Here is a 15,128-nt window from a genome sequence, read left to right on the forward strand (position 1 = left end):
AATAGGCAACGTTTCGGGCCAAAACCCTTCTTCACCCGCTGAGTTTCTCCAGCATTTTTGTGTACCTTCGATTTTCCAGCATCTGCAGTTCCTTCTTAAACAAAGAGTCACAAACGTTTTATCGTCATTTGTCCCAGATAGAACAATGAAATTCTTACTTGCAGCAACACAACAGAATATGTAAAGGAGATGGTGAGGTTCAGGGAAGGAATTGCAGCTGAAGGTACAACCACAACCACTGATTAAAGTCAGAGATGATGAAGAGCACAGATGTAATCATGATGAAGGCACACCAGTACTTCTACTTCCTCACGTTCAAAGAGATTTGATATGTTTCTGAAAACCCAAACTTCTACAGATGCACTTTAGAAAGTAGACTCGAGAGTCTGAAAAAGACTGACATGAAACGTCACCCCTTTTTCTCCAGAGATGCTGCCTGGCCGGCTGAGTTACTCCAGCACTTTATGTCTATCTTTGGTATAAACCAGCATCTGCAGTTCCTTCCTGCATTCTTTAGAAAGTATCTTGACTAGCTGCATCATGGCCCAGTGTGGCATTTCAAATGCACAGGAAAGCAAGAGGCTGCAGAGTGGTAAACACTTGTATTCACTTTCCCATTCCCACTCTCACACTGACCGCAGAGGCGACCCGGAAAACAATCGCATCTCCGGCAAGGTAAGAAACTGGAAAAAGGTTTCCCCCGACCCCCTCCCCCCACATAAAACAAACCGGAGAGCATTTACACAGATTTTTAATACCCAATAAAAAAATATACAACAATACACAATTAAAAAAATTAAAAAGGCGAAAAAACAGACAGACTGTTGGTGGGGCTGCCAATCATGCGGCGCCCGTGATGTCACATTTATCAATTTGAAATTGGCTGGAAGTGGAGCTGGAAACGCCCAGATACACAAGGCCATTGATCTGGAGACCCGATAGGTTCAAGAACGTCCATGTGCCATTTGAAAAAAAAAAATTTAACTTAAGATTTTGCATAATTGGAACCTGCCTAAACCAGCAGCAAGCACCGGGTAAAAGGAGAACAGCAACATTTTGGAATCAACTCCATTTTTTTATTTTTTTTTTTAAAAAGAGAGTAAAAACAAGTGTGTGTTGTTATTATCAACTCTAGAAATAAAGATGTGATTAAGGATTTCAGACGCTGAACAGTGACAGAATAGAGCAATGTTACAGGGACATGAGCACAGATTAGAAGTCTAAAAGTCAATTTAAGGGGTGAAATAATCCGGTAGGCGGCGCGACTCACGTCAGCAGCGGCCTCTGCAGCCCGTCCGCGTTTTTATTATTTTTTTGTTATATGTAGTTTTTGTTATTTTTTGTTGGGGTGTGTGTGGGAGGGAGGGGGTAACTTTTAAATCTCTCCCTGCACTGGAGACCCGACCTTTTCTTGTCGGGTCTCCATTGTCGTTGGGGCTGCAATGAGGAGCGGCCTCCAACAGAAGAAGCCGGGGACTCTGGTGCCGACTCACCTCACCGTCGCGGAGCTGGCCGAGTCCGGAGCGGGTGGAGCGGTGGTGGAGCGCGCTGCTGCTGCTGCTGATTCGGAGGCTGCAACTGCGGGTCTGCGGACGGCGGCACCGGGAGCCCGCGGGTCCCTGGAGGGAGACCGCTTTTCAGGGCTCCTGCAACGGCGACTTCTCCCGCCCGAGTTGCGGGGTCGAAGAGCTCCTGGAGCGGGGCCTAACATCACTGCCCCGCGCGGCTTGGAATGGCCGCGGGACTCTGCGAGCGCCCGCCGGGGGCTCCAACATTAAGACCCGGTGTGCGACCTCGCACCACCCGGCGTGGCTTTAATGGCCGCGGGACAATCGCCATCGCCAGCCGGGGGCTTTGACTTTGACTCTGTCATCGGGGGTGGGGGGGGGGGGAGAGTGCAGTGGAGAGATAAGTTTTTTTTTTGGCCTTCCATCACAGCAATGTGATGGATGTTTATGTAAAATGTAAATCATGTTGTGTCTGGGGTCTATTTGTTGTAATGTATGGCTGCAGAAACGGCATTTCGTTTGGACCTCAAGGGGTCCAAATGACAATTAAATTGACTCTTGACTTGACTCTTGAAATATGATGCCATGGTTCCAAATAATCGTTGAGACAAGAGTCATATAGAGTGGAAACAGGCTCTTCAGCCCAAACTGACCAACATGTCCCATCTGCCTGTGTTTGGCCCATATCCCTCTAAACCTACCCTCTATCCATGTATCTGTCTAAATGTTTCTTAAATGTCACAATACCACATCCTCCAGCAGCTGGTTCCATGTACCGGCCACCGTTTGTGTACAAACTTCACCATTCAGGCTCCTTTTAAATCTTTCCCCCCTCGCCTTAAACCTAAGGTTCTCAATTCTCCGACACTGGGCGAGTGACTGCGTTTACCTGATCCATTCCTCATGATTTTCTACACCTCTTGTTTCCTTCCACCGGGATGGAGACAGTGACTGGGACAAATTTCCTCAAGGTGGGAGAAGGATTGAAAAGATGGCCATGACGTTTCTTGCCACCAGAGAGCAGAATCCAAGCTGGTCTAACTATGTCCCAGTGTAGGGGAGCAGTGTCAAGGCTGCAGAGATGTATAATTCATGACAGTTCCATACTCATCATGGAAATGTCACCAAAAAAAAGCCAGTTGGTGAAAAGCAATATAACTAAACACAGCACAGATATATATTTAAACTGATGAACTGATGAAGGGAGAAGGCAGGAACGGGGTACTGATTGTGGATGATCAGCCATGATCACATTGAATGGCGGTGCTGGCTCGAAGGGCTGAATGGCCTACTCGTGCACCCATTATCTATTGTCTATAATGTCCAATAATTGTGACTTTTCCCCGCTTTCTGAAACATACCATCTCTGCAATTCTTTATATATCTCACCCTCACCACTTCCTCAACCAGCCACCGTCAAAACCATCGCAAGTGCCTCTTTTCTCTTTACAGGGCCTTTAATGACATGCCCAATATTCTTTGAAGATCAAACAATGCCAGTGTCAAACTATTTTTACGTCGAACTGCCTGAATTATAGATGTGGTGAGTCAGTGTGGGAAGCAACTTTCTGGGCAGGACATTTTCACTCTTTATTATTGCTCTGTAGTCTTCTGTTCAAAAAGGTTTCATTTTAAAAGGGGAGTTCACTCATGACAGATATTACTGCATGTAACCCACCAAAGGCTCCAATTACTCACTCATGTCAAATCATACATTTCCAACTGCTTCATGTCACGAAAGACTTAAAGATGGCAGGAGAGGGGAACTTGTCTCCCTTGAAATGCAGTAACTATTTCATAACCAGCGTGGCCTCAACTAAAGGGCCCGTCTATAATTCTGTGCGTCTGTTGGCGCAAACAAAGAAATATAGTTTAAACTACAGCAGGAAGTTTACTGAATTTGTCAAACTAAAGCTCTTTGTCATTAAACACATCTGAAGGTTTCCTACCTTGGAACCGAGAGTTTAGAGTGGAGAATTTCTGCCTTCAATCACTTGACCTGACATGTTATATTTTAGCTTTGAAAGCTCAAGGGTGCTTTTTTTTCCAATAAAGTGCCAAAATGTGCATCACAAAGGCCATCATTTAGCAGCTCTCGACTCTCAGACAACTGGGACTGATGCAGGGTAGATAAATCGTGGTGTACAGATTAACCACTCTCTTGTTCAGAGAGTTATTTCAAGCAATTAAAATGACTTCCAGCAATCAATTAACAAGCAGATATTAATTAAACAGCATTTGCTCCCTATCCAATAACACATTGCTGTTTAAAATTCTCATCCTTATTTCAAATCTCCCCATCTCCGACCTCTACAATTGTATAGGGGGTGGGTGCCTGGGACACGTTGTCATGGGTGGTGGAGACAGATATGAGGGTGGGATTTAAGAAGTCATTAGATAGACTCATGGATATGCAGAGAATGGAGAGATGTGGATCACGTACAGGCAGGACAGATCAGTTTAACGACATCATGTTTGGCACAGACATTGTGGGCCCAAAGGGCTGTTCCTGCGTTGTACCATGTTCTAAATCCGCAAAAAGTCAATGACGTGCCTATATCTGAACTACAGCGGAGGATAAAGGACAGGTGATCAAGAAAAATTAAAAGGGTCAAACTGGTATTAGTTTATTATTGTCACTTGTATCAACACAGTGAAAAACAAACCATATTAGCACCATGTAATCAGTAAAAAGAGAAGGAAAAGCTGGCGACGAGATATTGTTGTGCAGGAAGGAGCTGCAGCTGCTGGTTTATGCCGGAGATAGACACAAAGTGGTGGAGTAACTCAGCAGGTCAGGCAGCATCTCTGGAGAAAAGAAACAGGTGATGTTTTGGGTCGGGACACTTCCTCAGAACTTTAATGTCTTAGACATAGGTGGGAAGGGATTGGATCCGGGGGGGGGGGGTGAAATAGGATGGAATCGAGGTTTGCAGAAATTATTTCAGTGGGGCAGGAGCAGGCAGAAACGATGGGTTTGCCAGGGAGGTTCTGCTGAAGGAATTTGGGGCAAAGGTAAAAAGGGGCCACATGGGAGCTGGGAACCGATATGGTTGGATGGGGAGGGGGTGGGGGGGTCAGGCAGCCTTGTTTGAACAGTATTGTGGTACATGGATAAAATGTTTGTAAATACAAAGCCAGTGTAGATAAAAAAGATAAATGTTTAAAGAGAAGATGCACAGAGGTATTAAGTGAACATCCCCTCTAAATCGAGTTTCACTATACCTTCTCTAACCTCATGCCGTCATCTCTTACACCTACACATTAATCCATACCTCAGCTAATTGACACCATTTGTCATTATTTTATACCAATTAGAATAGTAAACAATCATCTTAATTCATAGCACGTTCGGGCAACTAGAAAATGTAGGAAATCTTGAACGGTTGACAAACCTTAGAGTTGCATCCCAACAGAATTCAATAGACAAGTGTGCTTCAGAAGTATAAAAGCTTCACTGGAAGCTCTGTGCAGCAGCTCACCGCTAACCGATAAACTCCACAAATGCAGACTAAACAAAAATCAATTAGCGAAGAGCTCCGCGCTAAAAGAAAACCTAAAATGCAATTTGGTCCCTATCCAGAATTGATATTTACCAGGTGCGACTTTTTCAAGAGTTTAACACAATGCAAGAAATTTACAAAAGTACAGAGACACACACACAGCACGGCTCAAAGGGCACAACTCGATTTCTGCTGCACAGGTACATCCTTTGATCATTTCCCCACCACAATCAACCAAGATGTTCCGGCCATCTATGCCGATTGTCAAACAGTACAGAGCCCAGACCACATCCATCCTCCCAACAGCAAATCAAGAGACATCTAGCAGTCATTTTAACCCACTTTTCATCAGAAAGAGACAAAGTGGTTGAGACAAATGTCTGGGTATGCTGACAACCAGCAGGTATTCTGAAGCAATAATTGCTGGACCTAATCCCATGACAAGTTTTTAAAGTGGAAACTAATTTGATTTTTCCTCTTTCCCAGTTCTGAGAAAGGGCTCCAGACCTAAAACGACAACTGTTTTCCTTTCCACAGATGCTGCCTGATCTGCTGAACCTATTCAACATTTTCCATCTTTAGCAGAGAGGATTAATAGTGCAATTGCAAGGAGGTGCAAGCTAACTTCACATCATCATTTGGCTGCAGAATGCTAGCAAGGCAGCAAATTCAAAGCCAGGGCGGTGAATCTGTGGAAATCACTGTGGAGGTCACGTCATTGGGTATTGTTAAAGCGGGGATTGACAGATTCCTGATTAGCATGGTGTTAGGGGTTTTGAGGAGAAGGCTGCGAGGGAAAGATAGATCAACCGTGATTGAATGCCAGAGTAAGCTTGATGGGCCGAATGGCGTAAATTTGCTCTGATAACTTATGAAATTCGCCATAACCCTTTCCTTAAATCTCATGCAAAATAGTTGGTGCAAGTTCTGCACCAGCATAAACAGAATCAAAGAACAAATTTAACAAATCAATTCCTTCATTTCCTTTATCTTTGAGGAGAGAGGCCAGTGCAGTGACAAGTCCATACTGAAAGCACAGCACTTCATATTCCACTTGGGTAGCCTAAACCCCAGTGGCACCACATTGAATTCAAGTAATACCCACAGCCCCTCCATCCTGACCCACTGCACACACATTACCCCCAGAATAGAATACAAAACAAATGGAGGGGTTCAGCTTCAGTTGGCAAGCCCACGTCTAGAGCATTGTGCACACACATCGTCAGTCTCCTTATTTATAGAGGGGGGGTTGATGCAATGGGCGCAGCTCAGATGAGATTGGCTGAAATAATAGCTGTAATGAGGATTATTTTGTGTGAAAAACATTGGACAGGCGAGGCTCATTTCCACTGTCCTTTAGCATTGAAACAGAATCCACAGGGGTCTTGATGGGTAGATAGGGGGAGGATGTTGCCTGTACCTCGGCACACGTGACAAGAAACAAAACTGAAACTGATAACTGCTCCTTCCAAACAATAGCTAAGGCTTATCCTCACAATAGGGACCAAGAACAACTGCATTCGAGACCAAACACTTGATGTGTGCAAGAAAGACACACAGACCAAGACCAATAATGCACACAGCTAATTATTTAGGAAAGGAAAGAGGAAGGTGGTTATATAATTATTATTATTATTTTTTTTTTTTTTACACAATTTATGGCAAACTTACTCAATGGAAAAATCACCAGTCAGATGATGTTTTTCTTCCAAAGTCCACAGCAACCTGGAAAAGAAAAAAAAAATCAAATTGAGATGTCAAAATAAAAATGACCAGAGTCCCCATAAAGACAAACTCCAAATCTGCAGATAATGGCGACGAGGGTGGGTGAAAAACAAGGAGGCTGGAGGAAAGGGATCAAAATACCTAGCCCTTTATCTCAATAGTTATGGGCAGCTGTTAATATTCAAGGCCACCTCCATCGGTTTGAACAAACACGGTATTCAGAGGGAAACACAATGTGCTGGAGTAATTTAGCAGGTCTGGCAGCATCTGCAAATTGAATGAACAGGGAATGTTTCAGCTGATGGGACTGAAGGGTTCCGATCTGAAATCGTGCATATCTGTACCCTCCACAGAAGTTGTACGGCCCGCTGAATTCCTCCAGAGCTTTGTTTTTTATTCACGATTCCAGCATCTGCAGTTCCTTGCATCTCCGATGTATAAGGAGGAACAATTAGACCCTACAGGAGAGCTGCCAACTGAAGAGCATCAACCATGCAACATTTCACGCTGACTCAGCAAGGTCACCAGCATAATGAAGGACAAGTCTCACCCAGGTCACTCCTTTTCCTCTCTCCCATCGGGCAAGAGGTACAGAAGAGTAAATATGCACACCTCCAGACTCGGGCAGTTTCTTCTCGGCTATTATCAGGCAACTGAACCATCCTATCACCAATTAGAGAGTGGTCCTGTGCTACTATCTACCTTATTGGAGACCCCTGGACTATCTTTAAATCAGACTTTGCTGGACTTTATTTTGCACTCTCATGTACGCTGTGGATGGTTCGATTGCACTCATGTATAATCTTTCTGTTGACCGGCTAACACGCAACAAAAAGCTTTCCACTGTACCTCGTTACACGTGACAATAAACTAAACTAGCAGGAATTCAGAAAAGTTCCTCTGCTCAACTTCCCAACAACTGCAGGGAAATGAGGCCCCATAACAAAATTGGTTTTGCAAGCAGGGGAAACTGATCCCACATTTTAATTTACTTGGGAAATCAGAGTCCAATATGTCTTCACCAATTGCCTCTGGATCAACAAAGCACATCAGAGAAACCACCTTGCAATTAAATGTTACTATGGCAGCAAGTCTCAAGAGTGTGGGATCAGTTACACTGCTGCTCCAGCATTAGCGCAGGCTCCTCTCAAGAGCGCTGAAGAATGGGGCAATCCACTTTTAAAATGACGGAGGCTGGGTGTCATTGATAAGGACCATCCCCAATTCCAGGATATCCAGCCTCTCCCCACCTGTTCTTGTACCCACTGTGTTTGACAGACATGAGGTTTAGTGGATTTGGGGAATACAGCCATGGGAGGTTTTCCATTCACATGATAAAACTAACATATCCAAAGGGCACCTGCTGCAACAGTGCAGCTCGAACTATCAGCCTCCCTAAACTGTGGCTTTGCACTGGAGTACTGCTCAGGTCATAGTCAGAGTGATACAGCATGGAAACAAGCCCTTCAACCCAACTTGCCCATGCCGATCAAGATGCCCCACCTACACTAGACCCACCTGCCTGTGTTTACCCCATATCCTTCCAAACCTTTCCTATCCATGTACCTGTCCAAATGTTTTTTAAATGTTGTTATAGTACCTGCCTCAACTACCTCCTCAGGCAGCTTGTTCCATACACCCACCAAAGTTGCCCCTCGGGTTTCTATTAAATTGTTCCCCTCTCACCTTAAAACTATGCCCTCTGGTGCTTCATTCAGCTACTCTAGGTGAAAGGCACTGTGCATAACCCTACCTCATGATCATACCCACGTCTACAAGATCACCCCTCATCCTGCGAGCCAAGGAATACCGCCCTAGCCTGCCCAGCCTCTCCCTTGAGCTCACTCCCTCAAATCCTGGCAACTGCCTTGTAAATCTTTTCTGCACTCTTTCCAGCTTAACAACGTCATTCCTATAACAGGGTTGCGAAAACTGAACACAATACTCCAAATGCAGCCTCACCAAAGTCTTGCACAATTACAATATAATATCGTAACATCTATATTCGATTCCATGAATGATGAAGGCCAATGTTCCAAAATCCTTCTTGACCACCATCTACCTGTGACTCCACTGAAGGAACTTTGTACCTGCACTCCTAGATCCCTTTGCACTACAACACTGCCATTGACTATGTCAGTCCTGCTAAAAACCTACCTAACCTAACCTAACCAAACCCAACCCCCAAGGGCATGTCACTTTATTACAAACTCCTGATATAGAGTTTCGGCCCTTCCCCACCCTCAATCCACCAAGTTCCTCTAGAAATGTATTTGTTGCTTTGTCAGAAAGGGAAACTAGGGGGGAGGGGAGAATACCCAATATAAAAATGCACCAAAATACATTAAAACATCAAAATATGTCTTACAATACAGTAAATAACGTGCACACGTTTTTGCTTGTAAATGCTTATGGGCAACATTATCAATAATATGAGGCATTATCTACACACTACTATGTACAATGAGTGCGAAAGGGTCACATGGTAAGTATTATCAGTCGGTCACTAGGTGTCAATGCTGTAAACAGTGATCTGATTGTACAAGAATAAGTTTCATCCAGTGGAAGCTGCCAGTTTACTTGGCCTGATACTGGATATAAGGTGCAATAAACCGAGTTCAAAACGATGACTAAGCAAATGTCCTTGACATTCATTAATCTTTACTTCCACCCAGTGTGGCAGAACCAACCTACAAGTGATGTTACGCTTCATTTGGCGAGCCCACCTCCAGAGTACCATGTACAGCATTTGTCCCCTGCTTTAAGGAAGAAGGTTGAAGCTTTGGAAGTAATTGAGATGAGATTCATAATAAGTTTCAAGATACAGAAGCAGAGTTAGGCCATTCGGCCCATCGTCTATTTCATCTATTTTTCTCTCTTAACCCCATTCTCCAGGCTTCTCCCTTTAACCTTTGACTCCCTTACTTACCGTTACAGGTTAAGTTTGGAGATACAGCATGTCCCTTTGGCCCAGATTCCATGACGACCATTGATAACACGTACACACTTGTTGTCTGTTATCCTACACTCTGGGGAAAATGTACAGAAGCCAATTAACCTACAAACCTGCATATCTATGGAATGTGGGAGGAAACTCGACCACCTGGAGAAAACTCAGGCAGTCACAAAACAATGCACAAGCTCTGGTGGGACAGCACCCATAGTAAGGGTCATATCTTTCCCCAATCTGTAACATTGGCCATCAGGGTAATTGAAGGCCAAGTTTTCAGACTGGGAAAAGATACACAATGATATTTCCCCCTCCCATCCCCACCTCGAGGCTGAGAAGTAGCACTTATAACCATATAACAATTTCAGCACGGAAACAGGCCATCTCGACCCTTCTAGTCCGTGCCGAACACATATTCTCCCTTAGTCCCATACACCTGCGTTCAGACCATAACCCTCCATACCTTCCCCGTCCATATAACTATCCAACTTCTGTTGTTTTTGATATACATCAGAACTAGATTTAAAAGGGCAGAATCATTGATGTTTGCAGATACACAAACTCTGTAGTGTTGCAAACTGAGGCGAGGATGATAAAACTCTGAGGACTAGGTTCGACGTGGGATATTGATGAGCTGCAAGAACGGTGATGTATTTTGGTGGGAAGAATGAGGAAAGACTGTGCACTTTCTGGCACAATTAAGATAGATAGATAGCCTTTTATTGTCATTCAGACCGAAGTCTGAACGAAATTGCAGCAGTCATACATATAATACCATACAATAAAACAACAATAAACACACATTAACATCCACCACAGTGAGTCCACCCAGCATCTCCTCACTGTGATGGAGGCAAAAGTCTTAGGTCGCAGTCTCTTCCCTCCTCTTCTCCCTCTGCGCTGGGGCGATACCCGCCCCCCCCCGAGCGATGTTAAGAACAGTCCCGCAGCTCAAACACTGCGGCCCGGTGAACACCAGCTGAAGTTAAATATGGCAAGGACGGGAAACAGGAAAGGCACAAAGTGCTGGAGTAACTCAGCTGGTCAGGCAGCATATCTGGAGATCTTCTATAGACTGAGTGTCCCGATGTGAAACATCACCTCTGCATGTTCGCTAGAAAAGCTGGCTGACCCGTTGAGTTCCTCCAGCACTGTCTCTTTTTTGTAAACCAACATCTGCAGTTCCTTCTGACAAGGCAAGAAACAAGGAGTCCTGCACTTAGCCCCTTAAAGTCGCAGCTAATCTCCCACCTTGGCTCCCTTCCCACATCCCCATCCAACACTCACATCCTGGATTCGGAGAATCTATTAACCGAGATAGAGAGTGCTGGCATGCAAATAGTGCTTCAGTCAGCAATACCGTTGACATCCAAGTGAGCCTCTGCAAACCGTGCACAAAGTCACAAGAAACTGCTTTGGAATTTTTTACATTTATAATTTTAAACTGTGATTAAAATTATTAGTATGTCATCGATTACAAGTTTAGGAGCTGGAGGAATAAATATATATTTTTCTATTTCCAGAACTTCAATTGTTACCACAAGCGCCGCATCCAAACATCTCTTCTCCAACAAGGATGATCAGCTGTCACTGTAACGGTACAATAAAATGATGAGATAAGGCTGTTTATCCAGTTTGAGCACTCCAGCTCTCCACAGCATCTGTTTCCATAGTCCCTGCAACATGACCCTGTAGATTCAGCAAGTATGTAAATACTGGCACTGGATGTTCTCTGGGTTTTTCTGAACTTAGAGTTGAACAAACACTTTCCCCTCATTTAAACTGACTTGCCTCAAACAGATCAGTTTTATTTACTGCTCTAAATAAAACTCATCTGTTTGAGGCAAGTCAGTTTTCAAGGTGATAACTATCCCTAAAAAGGATGATAGACACAAAAAGCTGAGTAATCAGCTGGTCAGGCAGCATCTCTGGAGAATAGGAGTGGGTGATGTTATCTGGTTAAGATGAGAGGTCTGAAGAAGGGTCTCGACCCAAAATGTCACCCATTCCTTTTCTCCAGTGATGCTGCCTGACCCGCTGAGTTACTCCAGCTTTTTGGGTCTATCTTCATTTTTAGGGATAGTTATCACCTTGAAAACTGACTTGCATCATTAATCATCGCCTCAAACAGATGTTTCAGGTCGGGACCCTTCTTCAGACACCAGCATCTGCAGTTCCATCCTACACATTTTAAGTAAATCTTCATTTATTGAGCTCAAAGAATGGCAGAGTAATTACAAGATTTCCTTACATCTGCACTTTTCTTTTGCAAAGACAAACAGAGTTCCTTCTGCCCCGCACCAAACATTGCACTTGTACAACTGCTCAAGGAAGAATGCCCTAGAAGTTTTGGCGAGGCACATTCCACTTCTGAAGCTCTATGCTGATTCAGACTGCTCTTGAAATGGACAGTTCTGCACTAAAACGTCAAAGCTGCAAAAATATATTTAAAAAAAGAGGAAGCAGCCTACGAGGACAGAAGCAGGACATTCAGTGCAATGAGTCCATATCAACTTTTATCCTCCACACTTGCCTCCCTAACACTACTTCATCACACCCCATCTGCGTACCCCACTAATCTTTTGTTCCTACCAGGGTGCTTATTCAACCTTTAATGTGGCAATAGTCACCAAGTACCGAGTTGTACATTTAACCACGAGGAGTAAATAGTGTCCTCCTGGTTTTATTGGACTTAATAGGGACATCTCATATTTCACAGCTCTGGTCACATGCATGTTTTATTTGTCTAATATACCAAATATTTCATCAACGTCCCCCCACATCTCTCCCACACCAAGAAAGATTGGTTTATACTCACTGGAGTAAGAATAAGCAAACAAGCTTCTAACATGGATTGAGGATGGATGGTGCATGAGCGTTTTGTCTGCTTGATATCCACGTGTCAGTATCATCACTCTCATAGATTCTCTGCCTCAGAAGGTGGTGGAGGCAGGTTCTCTGGATACTTTCAAGCGAGAGCTAGATAGGGCTCTTAAAGATAGCGGAGTCAGAGGATATGGGCAGAAGGCAGGAACGGGGTACTGATTGGGGATGATCAGCCATGACCACATTGAATGGTGGTGCTGGCTCGAAGAGCCGGATGGCCTACTCCTGCACCTATTGTCTATTATCACTCAGGCAAAAGTAAAATACAGTACATTCCTTTTAAGGAAATCCCTTCAAACTAATACTGCAATATATCAAGAATATGCTAGGTTCTACACTCAGTTCCGAAATGTCTACTTGCATATATTACACTGCTTCCCCCTTGAAAAATAAAACCAATGCATCCAAGTAACATTCATACTCCCGAAGTTAAAGAGTATCCAATGTGACCAATTATAAATTCAATCGATCTTCTTGTAGATATAAAATGTTGGGGCCAACCTCTGTTGGTGGACCAAAGTAACCACCTCCCCACGTACATCTTGTGGCACATATGGTTAAGAATCCTGCTCTCCAATTAATGCAGTAACAATCATTTTCATAACTGTAAACACATGGTACTGTTTGCTCTATATCATCATCTTAGTTTCACCTATACGAGGTGCAATATAAGCACGAGGCGTTTGGTTTGATTGTATTCATAAGTAGCAATATCCAATTATTGGATAGCACCCGAACGCAAAGCTTGCCACTGTACCTCAGTACACTTGGCAATAATAATCCTGAACCACATTTACTGCAATGTTACGGTACTTTCTGATCACTTTGCACACAGGATGATGAGGGGAGGGAGTGCACGGTCTCGACGATGGAGAAGGGCTGCTGGAGACCCTGCAACAACCTGCGGCCCCGGTGGACCGGGCGCCGATTCAAGAGGCCAAGTAGATGGATGGGACGCGGCCTGCAGCGGTGGAGGACACCACGGCTACGCTTGGCCAGACCACCACTGCAACGCTGCCAGGACAAGACCTTCGTGGTCAGGGCACTTACAACAGGAACTTGGAAAAAGGCACCAAATTGGCGACTCAGATACTGACTCCGTACTACTGCTATACACTTGTGTGGTATCTGAGATAATTGTATAATATGTATCTAATTGTTTACTTACTGAACTGTGTACAAAAATGAATTTCACTGTACCTCAGCACATTTGTTAATTGGGAATTTGCTTTTCAATAAAATTATCTGATCAGACCTTCCTTGTTAATGTGTTCTACTTACGACCAAAGCTACAATCCTGGATGCATTATTGAAAAATTGTACAATAATCTAACAATTAACTACACAGGTCATGGGTGATAGGAACCCCATGGATCCACTTCAATGTGTCCCAAATGGTTTGCCTAACTTGGTTCCAAGGGCCAAATTTCTGTTGTTTTACTGATCAAAAAAGATAAACATTTTATTTAGTAGATCAAGACTCCATTGCATCAACAGTTTGCGAGATGTGCAAATTGCCAAATCCATTAATTTCAAGCATGCAAAATATGGTTTACAAGATATGGTTTACACCGAGTGTGAAAGATACTTCTAGTGCGCTGGGACGCATCCTCAGTGATGTGACCTGGGGTCATCGGGTGTTTCGGGTCTCACAACATCAGACACCCTTGCCCAGGCGACCCAGCCGGGGTTGATCAGGCTCCGACTTGCAGCCCAGCAGCAACCGCCCACGGATCAGCCCTCTTAATCCAAAGCCACCTAGTGGCTTTCTCTGCGGCTTCGCTTGCGGATTGAATGGCCCTCTTCTTTGCCAGCCCCGTAATGCCCAACTGGTTGAGGACTTTGCAGAGTGAGCGTCCTGCAAAGCCTCTACAGCCCACCTCTATGGGCTCAAGAATCCCATAAAGATAAGCAGTTTAAACAACAGGAACAATTTGTACAGTTCAGGTCCTGGAGCATCAATAGGGTTCAAAGTCAGATGACGTTTCCTCAGGCTCGAGTTTTGAGTCTATGGGAGAAACAAGGCACATAGAACAGTGCAGCACAAGAACAGTCCTTTCGGCCCACAATATCTGTGCCGAACATGATGCCAAGACTATCACTTATCTACCTGAATAACACCCATATCCTTATTTTCCCTTACATATCCACTTGCCTTTCCAAATGACTTTATAGTATCCGCCTCCACCACCACTAATGGAAGCACATTCCAGGCACACACTACCCTCTTTAGAAAGTTTGCCCCGCACAGCGGCACAGCGGTAGAGCTACTTACTGCCTCACAGCGCCAGAAACCCGGTTTCAATCCCGACTACAGGTGCTGTCTGTACGGAGTTTGTACGTTCTCCCTGTGACCTGCATGGGTTTTCTCCAAGATCTTCGGTTTCCTCCCACATTCCAAAGACGTCCAGGTTTGTATGTTAATTGGATTGGTGTAAATGTAGTGTGTGTAGGATAGCGTTAATGTGCGGGATTGCTGGTCGGCGCGGCTCGGTGGGCCCGTTTCCGCGCTGTATCGCTAAACTACTCCATTAAACTTTACCCCTCTCACCTTAA

The 15,128-nt window shown here is 44.3% G+C and overlaps 1 protein-coding gene across 4 annotated transcripts in view; it reads right to left on the reverse strand.

Moving 5' to 3' along the window:
• Positions 1-15,128, reverse strand: part of LOC129712758 (A-kinase anchor protein 13-like) — a 387,357-nt gene that overhangs the window by 346,886 nt on the left and 25,343 nt on the right. For all 4 annotated transcript variants that reach the window (XM_055661466.1, XM_055661468.1, XM_055661465.1 and 1 more), the window contains exon 2: positions 6,683-6,736. The gene's annotated coding sequence lies outside the window, so the exon portion shown is untranslated. The remainder of the gene's footprint in view (positions 1-6,682; positions 6,737-15,128) is intronic.

This window comes from Leucoraja erinacea, chromosome 33 (genome assembly GCF_028641065.1).
Source record: "Leucoraja erinacea ecotype New England chromosome 33, Leri_hhj_1, whole genome shotgun sequence".
Lineage (NCBI taxonomy): Eukaryota > Metazoa > Chordata > Chondrichthyes > Rajiformes > Rajidae > Leucoraja > Leucoraja erinaceus.